This window comes from Haemorhous mexicanus, chromosome 18 (assembly GCF_027477595.1).
Source record: "Haemorhous mexicanus isolate bHaeMex1 chromosome 18, bHaeMex1.pri, whole genome shotgun sequence".
Taxonomy (NCBI): Eukaryota; Metazoa; Chordata; class Aves; order Passeriformes; family Fringillidae; genus Haemorhous; species Haemorhous mexicanus.
In genome coordinates, this window is record NC_082358.1 from 15761127 (window position 1) to 15776317 (window position 15191).

At 36.1% G+C, this 15191-nt stretch overlaps 1 long non-coding RNA gene across 6 annotated transcripts in view; it reads right to left on the reverse strand.

The window, feature by feature from the left end:
* LOC132335815 (uncharacterized) overlaps positions 1-15191 on the reverse strand; it is a 48216-nt gene that overhangs the window by 27348 nt on the left and 5677 nt on the right. The window lies entirely within an intron of this gene.

The window sequence follows — 15191 nt, forward strand, 5'->3', positions numbered from 1 at the left end:
AAAACAATGTTAATAAAACAGTTGATGTTAAGTTCATGTTACAAGGGGAGAAAAATAAATATAAATGCAGGATACTTATTGTCATATGGAGAAATTCAATACTCTACAATTCTGAAATGTCAACATTATAATGCTGCCACATCTATTACACATTGTTGCCTTTCATGTAAAAATTAAAAAGTAAATTAAAAAGTAATTCCCAAGACCTGGCAACAAAACTACAGTATCTGTAACTTTACATTTCCCCTAACATCTATGCACTGCCAGTTAATGAAAGAGGAAAAGACATTGCATTGCAGTGGTGTCAGTTTTGTTCCTTTTGTTAAAGATGTTCCAAGAACTGGCAAAGGAAAACAAAAGTTTAAGCAGAGTTCATTGTTTCAATAGCTGAATGTCTATTCAGCGCCTAGGGCATGTTAAACTGGGTTTTTACCAGTCAAAACACTAAGGGCAACAGGCATAGTGAAGTATCATGTTTGCAGCGTCCTATACATTTAGTGCTGTTTGCTAGTACTTAATATCCTCCTGGCTCTGAGTTCTGGCAGCTTCTTAATTCAGCAACAGCATGATGTGAATGTAGACAACTCAGCCCCATGCTATGCCTGAGCTGAAATATCTTCATGGGGTCTGGAACCTGTGGAAACACAGCAATTCATCACAGAGCTTAGCCCCAAAGGCTTAGACGTGGTTCCATGGCATGGGGTGTTTTTACATTGCACCCCAACATGTTCTGTGGCAGCCAAACTATCCAAATTTTTCCATACCTGGGGGGGGATCCTGTTCTTCAGCAGGTAAGACATTAACTCTGTACAAATCTAAGTGCCGAACCCAATTATGTTTTGCTACAGACTGATCCAAAATCTCCCGAAGCTATTGATCTCTTCTTATGTTGCATTACTAGTACTCAGTATTTGTTCAACTCCCATTGAATGGACTTGTGGACAGAAGGTGGATAACACAAAATTACCTCCAACATAAATGGGGTGAAATGAACTGCAGCACACTGATTATGGGTTTGATGGCTCAGGCCCCTACTGCTCCATAACAATGTGGTAAGAGCAAATTACCAGATGTACCACAGTGACAAACATGGTCATTAGCAGGGGTTGTTGTTTTGTCGGGGATGACAGCCCCTTCAAAAGTAGGATTCTACATGCTGGAAGACAGTCACAGCAGCATTTTGCTTTTTCAGATTTCCAAATTAGTACACGTATTTGTTATATCAGGCTTCTGCATCTGTTTAAATGTTGCAAATATTTATGACTATTAATTATTATTTGTTCTAGAATAGCTCTAAATCAGTTACTTCAGAACCTGCCATCATATTTATAATGTCTGAAAAATATACAAATTACAACAGAACATGAAAATAAGCTAAAATTTTGCTGCAATCACTAGTTATAAATACATAAATTGGTGCACATACAACTTCCACATAATAGGAGGTACATTTTTTTTCCTACTGGTTACATTTTGACCTAAAAAATAAAAAAGAGCTGAAAGATATACTGTGATCACATTCCATTAACAGTTAGGCAAAGAACAGATTAGATGGGCCAGGGTTGGACTCTCAGCTCAAAGGAGCCACCAGCTTTAGGAGTTGCTGAATTCAGCATGCTGAGAATTACAAAGAATGACCCCCTAAAATCAGCAATAAAAATAAATTACCCCTAACTAAATTACATATTGATGAATAATAAAGGCTCATTTGACAAATATTTAACATTGGAGCTTTCCTTCCTATACACTTTCTTCCAATATTATTAAGATAATAAATTCAGTGTTTTATGAATGCAAATAGTCTTTTTTCCATATGCAGTTAATTTTATCTCTAAACAATTATGATGTCTCTTCACTAATACACATTACATAATCTGGATCATTCATATACTCCAGCCACCAATACCTACAATTTACATTCTTCCTTCACAGTTTGAGGAGAATAGAGCAAATATAAATTGGCAGCACAAGTGTAGCAAGAGGTCCTTCAAAATCTTGTCTGACTTTGCCCCCTCTGTAGATACGATGCATTAAAAAGATGTGCTGCCAAAAGGCTCAGCTGTAGCCAGCTGTTGCCTTCATTACCATTGTAAGATCCTAAAGTTTTATCAGTGAACACAAGTCCCCCTGGGTGTTAACCTTTCTCACTGAAGAAAGCCCATTGTGTAGTCTGTTAGTCAATGGGTGCAAAAAAAAAAAAAATTAATGCCTTTAGTAAGGGGCAGTTTTAAAAAGTTAACACTAAGTAAGGTTATTTTAGTGCACTGAAGGAAATTACTTGTATTATGGACACATTTGTAATTGTCTAACACCTAAATGCAAATTCCTCAAATATGGAGAGTGGTGAGGGAGACAAAGTCAGCCCCCAAATAGAAATTAATTTCCTTACACAATGTAGGTGGCTTTTTGAATTTAAATTACTTTTGGTGTATACTTGCTCACTCATTTTCTATAAAACTTTTAATTAAAACTTGCATGCATTAAATTTTACCATAATCAGAAAAGCCTAAAAACACTTCCAAAGCTTCTATGCAGTTGACACATAACAATCAAATGCCTCAAATTTTACACATTGCTTCATGAGAAGTATCTTCCTATAGATTTTACATCTTTTTTTTCCATTTTCAAGCAAATGGAATAATGTGGGCTATGTAATTTAAAAAAAGGGTTCATTTCCTCTCTCACATATATTATCCTTTATTGATTATTTTGACTTATGTGCAACCAAAACCAATGTACAGAATATGAATGAAGCCCAGTTGAAGTTAATGACTGCCTTCTCTTACATGGGGCCAAGGTTCCAGCTCAGTGGTCATCAATCCCCAGAAAATGCCTGGTTCCTGCAGTCATTATGGGGCAATTGAAAGGATAGCAACCAACACAGCAGAAAACATATAACCTTCTACTGAGAATGTGTAAAATACAGGCTCACACTGAAGAACTCTTTTCTTCCACACCCTCAGATCAGGAGTTGAGAACAACCTGGGAGGGGAAATAAATCTGAGGATAAAAAGAGGTTCAATAGCAAACCAGCAGGTCATAAATAAAGTCCCCCCACAAATGCCAACTGTTTTTTTCTCCTCTTTCTTTCTTTCCTTTTTTTCCCTCTTTTCCTCTTTTTTTTTTTCTCTTTCTTTCTTTTTATCATTATTCACCCTGACGTGAATCCTAATTAAAATTTTACACAGTGTGTGTTTTAATTAGCCGTGGCTGGAATGGTGAAAGCTATCAATATTTAGCAGGATAATTGTACAAAATTACTTTTCAAAAATGAACAGCAGGCATGAATCTACTCAGCAGCAGGGGGTTATTCAGCCACACACTGTGCAAGATGGGGTGCCTCAGATAATGTGTGAGAGATAATAATGCACACAGGGAGGGACACATGCTGCTATATTTTGTGCTTCATTGGTTTTCTGCAAACAGTATTTGGCTCTTGTTGCACTCAGAACACCAGGGTTCACACAACCTTTAAGCTGGTTATTTTTTATCTTTATGTTGTTGATTTATTTTAACTTAAATATGAGTTTAACAACAATACTCACAAACAAGCCACTGAGACACAGCTGCATGTAAGACCTTGTTTGTATACTCTATACTTTCTAGATGCTAACAATGAATAAGGACAAGAACAGAGGTCTTCTTCCTTACTTCCTTTATTTAATCAAAAAGAGAAGAAAAAAACCTTTACCCATCCTAGCACAATACAAAACAATTAATTTCTGGTTTGCAAATCTATGGTGTAAATGTACTCACCTGTATTTTAAAACAGATTTGTCACAGTTCACTTCTCACATAATCTTTCTCTCCTTTCTTTTGCAAAAGGACCAGGAAAGGGAATTGGCAGCATTTTATGCTTGCTATTTATTTTTTGCACATTAAAAAAAAAAAACCCAAACCAGGAAACACCTGCAAATATTTCCTACATGCACCAAGGAAACATTCAGTAACACTACACAGAATGAGGTTCCCAGGCAGTTACTCGAGACCAAGCAGTCTGTGGAACAAAGGCCAGGGTTAGTGTTTGTGCTTTTGGGGGCACAGCACTGCAGTTGGGTGTGAGCAACTCCCTCAGATTTACAGATGGGCATGGCTTCAAGGGTGCTATCAAGTCCCCAGGTTCCCATCTATTGTGCTATTGGATTAATTAAGACACAGAGGAGAAGTTAAAACAAAATCAAAGTCAACAAAAAACTCTTAAGCGACTTCTTGATGACCTCAGGGCTGTACAAGTCATCAGTCCTCATTCCTTTCCCAGCAGTAAATTATTCCTCACGGAGTAAAATGCTAACATTAAGATATTGTGTTCCTGGCAGGGGTGATATCCTTTATGTAACCTCCTTGGATTGCCTATCTGTATCAAGAGTGCTGTGTGCATCACTGAAGTCCTTAAAGAACAAGAATCCAAGGTCAAGACCTAAATGTCATATTGCCCTTCAGCCTGCAGGTAAGTGAGAGCAAGCTTTCTCAGTACAAGTCTTACACTAAGTCATTTAACACTTACCCTTCACATCAAAATCAATATTGATTTAAGGCTGGGACACAAAGATGAAAACAAATCAAAACATGTTTCAAGCATCTCCTGAGAGGAAGAATCTTCTTGGAATGTGTTTATTTCCTTAAATAACAGTTATCAAAATATAAAGTCACCAAGGAAAAGCATTAAACTCTTGTATGAAGTGAGTTTAAAAAAAGATTGTGAAAGTGCAGTATTTCACCAGGTGAAAATATTGTTTAACACTTAATAACAGCTTCTTCAGTTTCTAAAGATCTCAAAGAAAAAACTTTATGAAAAAATGCACCTAAAACTGAGCAAGTTGTGACAGCATTAATTTGTAATGTATTTTTAGTACCTCCTGAAAAATTTATTTTTGTATATTGGTCCAGAATTTCCATGCCAAATATTTGAAGGAATGAGAACTTCCACACTTTCACAGACATGTTTAAACTGTGAATCTTCAGGAGGGATAAGTAAGATGCAGAATGCTTTCTTTACAATTTCTTTGATTAATGATCATAGCTATTCTCTTGTAAAGGAGCTTCAAAATAAATAAGTATGTGCATTTGTAAATTTAGGATTTAAGAATAACTTTTTTGCCTTCAAATTAATTTTGAGCTTTCTTCATTAACTTTCTTCTCTGAAAGCTTTGCTATGATCTATCCAAGAACAAGAACAGAACTACAGTGCCTGCTCCAAGTATTAACGTTAGGCTGTCTGTGTAGCACACTAAGTAAGGAAAACTACATAAAATTTTGTTATTTCAGCCATAGCAGGTGAAACTCACTCTAAAGTACTTGAATGACACCAGCCCTCTAGGCAGAGTTGAGTTTTATCCACATAGATGTATCCTGTGATTTGCAGCTCTGTAGGCTTCTTTTTTATTTCAAAGTGATTTTAGCACTTGAAACCCCCTAGATGATTGATTAAAGCTACTACCTTCACAAAGCAGAACACTGCGGAGAGGTAGCTGAGGAACTTTAGAGTCCACTCAACAAAGACCAGATTATGTGCATCAATTCCTATACAGTGGACATTCAGTTCTTAACTGGAACAAGTGTTGAAAGAGATGGAGATGATGACAGCAGGAAGGAACCCTGTAAGTATTCTGCTCCTCCTTCTTCATAAACATCCTAAAATCTGTTTGCATAAAGGTTATAGATGGGCCAATGAAATTTTCCTCTCCCTGTATTTACCAGATAACACACAGAACACGCACCAGATTAGTGTCCAAAACAGCAGAGAGCACCCCTGTCACACATGATCCGCCATGTCCTATTGGCAAATGGTGTCCCTTTTAACATCACAGTATCATTACTTTTAAAATAACTGCAGTGTCAGGATACAAGTATTGGTCCCAGATGAAAAAAATCTCTAGAACCAAGAACCTGCAGATTCGTTTCCAGATACTTTCTTGATTGGACATTGCTTTTTACCTCAGAGTAAATGTTCACTTCAACAAGAAACATGGCAGGTGTAAAGGCATCAAGAGAAGACAGTAAGTAAGAACTGGCTGCTTCAGAATTCTGAAAGAGGCTGATCACAGGCAATAGGGGATCTGAATTAAATCACTCTGCTTTCACCATTTCAGCATATATATATATGAGCTGCCATTCTACCAACAGAATTTATCTCTTAAAATAGCCTCTCAGACAAAAACATTTAAAATCCACATTGAATTCACAGCTGAGTCAGGGGTGTGTTCATTCTTACTGTTTTTGTCATAAGGTACCTTACATTTAAAAGTGCGGTTGAAATACTTGTAGGGGGCTAGAAATAAGGACTTGATTTTTTTGTTTGCTCGGTTTTGTGGGGTTTTTATTTTGTTCTGATTCCCTCTGTTAACCAGCATTAACATTTTGTCCTGCAACTCCTTCTGCTAGTTTATAAGTATTGTTCTATTTTAAATGAAACTTATTTGTCTCCTTGAGGGCAATTAATTTTTTTCTTGTTTAACCTTCTTAAATAAGCTATTGATTTTATTTTCAAGGTAATTTAAGGTGGGAATACAGTTCTTATTTGGCGATTACAAGTCTAATATTCTTTGAGTAAATAAATGTTATGGTTTCAGTTTGTTATTTTTATCACCAAAATTGATCAAACAGCAAGTACTACACATTTGGTTGGGTTTGGAGACTATTTGTTGGATGGAGCAATAAGAGCCACCCAAGACTAAGCAATTACAAGAGATGGGACATAACACAATGGTACAAGAAGCTTGTCATTAAAATGTAGCTTAAAGCAGGTGACAATGGGATAGCTGCAAAAAGAAATTAAATACTATAAATTCTTGGAGGCCATACTTTTATTGTATGAGATTCATTTCTCCTACAGATGCTACCTGAGAATGTCCACCTGAATGCCGTGGTAATATTCCATCAGCTTCTGGATTGCTCAGGAAACAGAAATAGCTTGCTCCAATTGTCTTTTCACCAGAAGCTGGTCATAAAAAATGGTGGAGGCAGACAGAGATAACTATTGCTTTGCACATTTTTAACCTCCATCTTTTCTACAAGTTTAGATGTCTAGCAAGTACTCCTCATAACCATGTCTGCCTGTAAAGTGCATTTTCAAAATGTATTAATGATTCTAGGAGAAATCTCTTAGACAGGTTTTACATGCTGTGAAATGAAAACTAACATCACCCCTACCCACCTCCCTCAATTTTCATTTTGAAAAAGAGTAGCTGCTCTTTAATCCATCTTTAACAACATGTTGCTCAGTTTTTCAAGGGAAAACAGTATAATCCTGTATTTCTTAACATGAAAGTATGGACTAAAACAAATTCCATCAGTAGGCATTTTCAAATGCTATACTCATACTGAAACATGATGATACAAAGATATCTACATTTGTCAAATCAGACTTTGCTGTAATCCACTGCCCAAACCCCATCAGTCTCAGGCATATAGATCTATGTGACATTATTTCACAAGATCTACTACCTTACCAAAACCAAAGCCATCAGGAGTCACAGCTGCATCTTCTTCAAATGTACCTACTCCAAATGTTTACAGTAATTTTGTAAATCACATCAGTATTAAAGGAGTGATTTTGGAACACACACATGCATACAAATATTGCATGCATTCACACATCCTGAACTAACACTTTCCAGTTAACGTGTAGCTGCCTTATCTGAAAACTGTAAATCCAAATCAGTTTACAGTAAACCTGAAAGAATTAAATGTTTCTGCTTTAATTTTGCAGCTGGTATGCTAAAGAAGGAGTCAAAGTAACTAGTGATCTACTCTGAAAAATACCCATGAAATCTGATCTAATGTTATTGTCATGAATCATCATCACAAGAAACAGTGCCAGTGTACAATCCTTCTGTGCAAAAAGCCCCAACTTTTTGCATAATTGGAATGATAGTTGCAGATCAAAGTAAGAATTAACCTAAACTTCCAGTCTGAAATATCTAATGGTACCCATCAGTGTCTGTCATCATCCTCCCCATCTCACTCTCTAAGTATTGTTGCCTTTGGACAGATCACTTTTCATTGACAAGCAACAGAAGACCCCTAAGAAACTATAGCTAACTGGGACTAAGTATGCATGAATCCTTAACACCATTTAAAAATGACCCTGGAAGAATAATAACAGCAACAAGACCAAAAATTTGCAGCATTGAATACTAACATTATTTTAAAATTATATCCCCATCTTTCAAACTTATTCACTTGATTACTCATAACTAAGCAGTCTACATCTCTGGAGGTAATTCTAAATATCTGTGACAATCACCTCCCTAAGTAAATCTGGACTCATGAACCTGAGCACAGACCTACTGTGTGGCTGTGAAGAACTGCATCATTTATTTTTAATGTCCCATAGAAATTTCATTATGTGATGGCCATAGTAATTTCATTATGTGCTCCATTTACACTGAAACAAATAAAAAAAATCTCCATAAGATGTGATCTTTGCTTTTCCCTTTAAGAAGTTGTATGTTGAATCTTTAGAAAAGTAAAATATGCATGAATAAAGGAAATGTTCAGTTTCCATCTCTGATAAAGAGATTTTATCTTCTCCTGGCCAACTTGCTTGAACCTCATGATGTTATCCTAAATTATAATTTCATATACCTTAATATTTTTGGGCCTCATTTACTGAGATAACATATTCATTTGGTTAAGATCTTTCCTAATCAGCTGTTCACATCAAGTCTAGCACAACAGCACCATAGCATTCTGCAGTACCACATACTATTACTCTACTCTTTGTGTTAAGAGTTACAATTAGCAATAATCAATTAGCAATAATTGAGGGAATGTCAGGAAATTATATAAGGTAGGTTTAGGTTGAATATTAGCAAAAGGTTCTTCCCCTAGAGGGTGCTGGGGCACTGCCCAGGCTCCCCAGGGAACGGGCTGCCAGAGTTCCAGGAGTGTTTGGACACCACTCTCAGGCACAGGGTGAGACTGCTGGGGTGTCTGTGCAGGGTCAGGGGTTGGACTTTGATGATCCTTGTGTGTCTCTTACAAGTCAGAATATTCTGTGATTCTGTGCTTTTATGCACTGTGACTACTGTATCCTCCAGTCACTTTGATGCCCTGAAAGAACCCTTTTAATTTCCTTTCAATTTTCAAAACCATACATATTGCAAGATAACAAACAATCTCATTCTTTATGTCAAAACAGGAAGCAATTGTAAGGGATAAATTACATAGTATTATGTAATTAGTTGTTGCAATAGATAGTTGTTGCAATGCCATCCGCATTATCTGTTGTAATGAGGACTCCCTTTACACGTATCATAGTAAACTCATGAACTCCAACATACTTTCTCCTCCTCACATAAGACATTAATGTTACAAGTGAAAGCTTTGGTATGTATAATTTCCAAGCAAAGTTTGCTGCCTTTTGTTTGGTAAGTTTTATGTGCTTCTGGATCCTATACCCTAAACTAAAGATGTTAATATTATGATTTTCTCTTTGTGGGCTTAGATGTCATGCTTTGAATTCAAAATAATGGGTTTTGAATTTGTCATGAAATCCCTATTATAATAAAAACCTCAAACTGGACCTATTTACTCTTCATTGTGTCTCAATCAACATTTTGTAACAGGCTACAGATGTTATGCATTAAATATTAAGATGGATAGATCTCGGACCTGGAATCAGCATAAGTTTCCCAAAGGAAGTGTACCCAGTTTCTTCATAGTAATAGTCAAAAATGTACATAAAGGGAGAAATAACTCTTTACAAAAATGAAATGACAGAAAGATACATACTTGATAGAAATTTCACCTATTAAATGGTGCAAAATCACAAATTTTCTGCAGAAAGAGTCCTTTTATATAGACAGCATATAAATACCTTAGGACTTACACACAAGAAGATGATAAGCCATGAATATACATACATGATTAAAAAACCACATAGTTCAAGTCTCTGTGTTTCTATCAGAAATTCAGTTTTGAAGGAGAATATTCCAAATCTCTTATAACCATTTGGAACAGATGGAAGCCAAGGCAGCTGTAAGACAGCTCTACCTCAGCCAGGGATTCCCCCTTGCAGAAGCAATCTCAGCTGCCAACTGTGGAAAGCTTTATAGATCCTTTTAGTGGAAAGGAGCCAGCACACAGTCCAGGACATGGACTAATGTTTTTTTCCCCACTAAAGGAAATTTTTTGGCAGTAAGGCACCTACTGAAAAAAAAAAAAAACCCAAAACTCCAAAAACCAAAAAAACCCAACCCCAAACACCAAACTCAAACAAAAAAATCCCCAAAAAACCAAACCAAAACAAAACAAGCGAAACAAAAAACCCAAAACCAAACAGAAAAAAAAAAAAGCCCACAAAAAACCAAACTGGTAAAAGATTGAGTCCCATATTAAGTAATTTTCCTGGAGCTTAATTTTCCACCTCCAATACAATGTCAGCAGAAATGTTATCATTTAGCTCTTCATTCAAAGCTTGCAGTGACCTTGCATAAATCTAGTGAATAGTAGGAAAAGAATAAGCAAATTCAAGGATTCTATTTCTTTTAGCAAACTTTCTCTTTTTTTGTCCCCTTACTCATCTTTTTCCTTTTTTTTGTCCTCCCATGCCATTCTTTTCATACAGGTTTTTGAATTCTATGCTTTTCACTGTCTCTCAAATTATTAGGTGCATATTAACGTTAGAATGAATGAAATGGAACATGCAATGTCTAAATAAATCCATTGCAAATCACATCACCCATATTTCAGAAGAAAATGTGCCTGAACTCTGTTAAAGTATCTAGAAGTATTGCCTCCGGCGAGCACCTAAAGGAGTCTGATGATTTTTATAGGTAACAAATAAAACACATGTGCATTTCTCTGATTATAAGGCTAGTTTATGTGCTTATTGTTTATACAGCAGCATAAATTTCTAAGCAATAAAAGGATCCTGTTGTATATGGGGGAAAAACAAAAACTTGAGGAGATGGGAGAAAGAAATGAAAATTTTACACAAAATGTTACTCTTTTAACATAGAAGAACATGCACAAGTTCTCCAATAGAAGTTCCCAGTTGTATTTAGTACAACTGGGGTGTTTTCTTTAATGATATCTGAGAATGAAAGTAAATAATACATTTTTTATAAGGAATAAACATTATGCACATTAAACGAATAGAGATTGCCTTGGACAGAGCAAGTCTTACATGCCAAGATGATATTGAGGAAAAGCCCCTAGGAGATTTCTGGGCACTTAGTTACACTGAGCCTTTTGTTATTCTCAAAAGACTGTATGAAGACATATACATAACTCATACAGTTGCAAATAACAGAGTAACTGGAATACCAGACATAGGAACTCTAGCGTGAAGTGGACTTAAAACCAACAGTAAGTACAGCTATCTGTGCTGCTCTTTCCCGGAAAGCAGGAAACATCATCTGCAAAAACCTTAAATTATGCTTAACATGTATTACTCTGTATTACCCAACATTAAAAAGGCATACCATGTGCTACACAGAAAAGAAGGTCTGATTTTAGATTAATTCTTCAAACAATAAAAGAAGGTAAAATAAAAATGCATATGCAACCAGTCATAATCTATATTTTCCAGGTTTACTATTAAGTTATATGACCACACTAGAAAATTTCCACTACAGCCTTATTTTAACAGCTGCTGATAAAAACCTGAGAGCTGACTTTTGAGTTTTACAATCAAACAGAACAAAAGATAGAATCGATGATTTATTTCTATGTGCCTACTCATTTTTGTCCACACTAGTATTTGTGTGTCATAATCACAAAGCAAGAAACACAACAGCTGCAAAAACAAGGAATGTAATATTATTTATAAGGAATTCTCCAACTGAATGTGTGGATGTCAAAGGTCTTGTCTTGTGTGGTTTCTGTTCCAAAACATTTTCAGGTTGCAAACAACACATGACAATTTTATATATTCAGCAGTTATTCTTTGTTATACCATCACAGTATAGAAATAAACATTACTGTAAATACTTATAAATATTTAAGTTTACATTCTGCCTGTAAAGATCATGATTCTTATGGCTGCTGTTCCAAGCATATTAAACTAACTTTTGCTATATAACTTTTGGGGGATAATTTGTATGACACCATATACTGAAAAAGGACAATATCTGGTAAAATCTGCTTAATAAAAGAAGACTCCTGGTTCAATGGATTTTTCCAGACAAAATTTCAATCCTTTTGCAAAAACCAGAACCCATTTTTTCCCTCTGGGAAATGTCAACGTACTTCAGCAGGATTGCATCTTAGTGATGAATGGGTTAAAAATCGAACAATGGTCTGGGCATTTATTCCACAATGTAGTTTCTCTCATAAGAACCATACAATGAAAATCTCTGTGTGGGATCCTCATTAGCTGCTCCTGCTTCCTAGAAGCCGCATAGCTCAGTCCCTTCCCCCTTTATGCGCACATTCAGATTTCTCTACTCTGTCAATACAAAACTCAAAGGCCAACTCGAAAGATTCATACAACTAGGAGTTCGCAGCATGTAATGTCACTGTCATGGGAGCATATACTTCTTAAATCAGAATTTCCTTCTGTAACAAAGAAAACAGTTGAAATTGTTTATTATTTCTATGCTTTGTACCAACATGCCAAGCAGCAAGAAGAGCACAGCATGGGACTGTACACTTGCTTTCTACATAAAGAAACGTTATGTGCAAAGAAGGATGTCTTACTGTGATGTCTCATTTGTGACTAATACCTGTTGTATGCTTCACAATCTAATTTTTATCTAAAACTCTTTGACTTCAAGCCCACCACTAGTCCATCCTTCAATAAAAGACATGTTTATACACATCCATATTGTTCAGGAAAACTCTTTACAACATAAAGAAAAGTACATATAAGAATATATGCAGTGCCTATATTTGAGAAGAATAAAATTCAAAAGAAATTTTGCTTTTGCATATATATTCTCTGTTGCCTAGCATAAACAAGCACTTTCAATTCAGCTGTCTTTGAGACCCAGGAGATTCAAAATCTGTCTTCATATATACTGACATGTATCTCACTGATGCAGGTCTTATTCGAGTCCAAATAATAAGCCAACAAAGAAAATGGCAATTCTGTTAGAGACGTCTAAGTAGTAAAGGCTAGCAGCTAAATCCAATTTTGACTGTGGTTCAAACCGCTTTCCCAAAGGGAGGGTTTGATTTTAAGGCTCAATATGTACAGAACACATGGCACATGCAAGTTAAATACTGCCTAACAACATCTGTGGTATTGAACAGTTACCGTAGTAGAGACAGTGGTAATCAGTGAAGCTGGAAAGATTTGCCACATAACCAGAAAAGCAAGATGCCAGATCATCTAGTTAATCTGTCACAATGGTTCCTGCTTCTCTTAATATCTATGAATGTATATTTGTGTAGCCTAGCCTATAGCTGTACTTCTTACTTTATTATATTCTCGATGTAGAAGAGGAAGTATGAAAAAAATGTTTAAATACAGTGCAAATTAATATGTGTGACTGAAGACAGCAGTAAACCAACAAGTGTTTGTTGTTGGTGAAGAGTGAAACTTGGGGCTGACTTAAAGCCTTAAGGAGCACAGGAGTACTGTTCTTCATCTGGAAATTACAGATCCAAATTACTGGTTAATATACCAGTGTACCTGTAGCACCACTGTATAAGTGAAATACATCCTCCAAATACCAATAGAAACATTTCCCATGGATAACTGTGTTAAATTCCTCAGGCATTTAAGAATGAAGAAATTGCATTTTTGTCAATCGACATTGTTTTAGAAATACACAAATAATAGGAAACATCCACGGACTTGCAATCAGAAATATGCCTTATGCACATTCAACCCATATGAACTGTGTTACATTTGTGCACAATCTGTATTTGCAAGAGTGAGTAACTTCAGAGATCCCTCTTCTCTTAGTCTCATTTTTAACTTCCCTTTTTGAAAATTAAATCATCAATCATGAGATCTGTACCATGTTTTATGAGATTATTTGATCTTTCCCTTCACAAATACAATTAAAGCAGGTCACTCATCCATACACATCACATGTGTATGTACAGGTGTGGTATATCGGTACAATCACAACTTTGTGACTTTGTTGAAATTGCAAAGCTTCATGAGAAATGAGGAGACAGAGATCCCTGGCAGTTTTCAGATCTTGAGGGGGTCATTTATTGATGTAATAAATTTCTTTTTTTTTTTTTTTCCTTTCTGAAGGATAGAGTTTAAACACTCCAATAGAGCAATATTGAAGTACTTATTTTACCTTTTTTTTTCTTCAGCTAAAATGCTGGCAAGGGAGTGGTTTTTTCAGTTTGGCAGGCAGGCAGCCATTTCACAGTAAATAACATGAACCCTGTCGAGCAGTGTAAAGCTGTACATCTTTACAAAAATATTCGGTCCCCTACTAGAGTCCAAGGAATCTTTGCTTACAAAGTGTCCCTGCAGAAGCTTCTACAGCAAGTAAATTGGCAGAGAATTCTAAACTATATAAAGTACTTTCTCCCTCTGTCTCTTTCTCTCTGCTGAAAAGACTTCATGTATTCTTCCTCAAGATGCTTTTCCTCAACATACTGGAGATAGGAAAAAAAAGTTCTGCTAGTCTTACTAAAATGTCTCAGGTGCCGTCTTCTACCCAAATCCTGAAAAAATACATTCTATAACAATCTGCCACACGCAGTACTGTATCAAAACTGACACCTGATACATGCAATTGTTCAGGAAGCCTCGCTGGCAGCACTCCATTTTAACTATGTACACTTGAAGTATCTGACTGCACTATGCACTTCAAATTAAGAAACTTTGTTTAGTTACCAACAACTGGTGTTGTAAATGGGCTGCGAAAAGGGTAACTTTTGGATATATATCATTCAGATCACTTAGACTACCAGCTGAAAAAGGCAGGATCAGTGTTCTAAGACAGAAGCTGTAGAAGGTACAAAGTCAAGGAGTCCTGTTATTACCTAAAGTGAACCCACTTTGTGTAAGTGAATGCATCCAGACGGGTGGATTCATCTTGATCAACTGGACTGAAAAGGCAGATTCCATGCTCTAGAGGGTTTGTGTCTAAAATTAGATCTGTTTTAGGTTAAATGTAGAAACAAATACAGCAAGTGATGCTTTTGAAGACACAGAAAGTCAGAAAAGGAAAGTAATTTGTGAGCTTTGTAATGAGTGGGTAGCAGAAGGAACTTGATGACTGATCCTTCTGTCAGCACGGCAACTGCCTTTATATGTAACATCTCGAAGG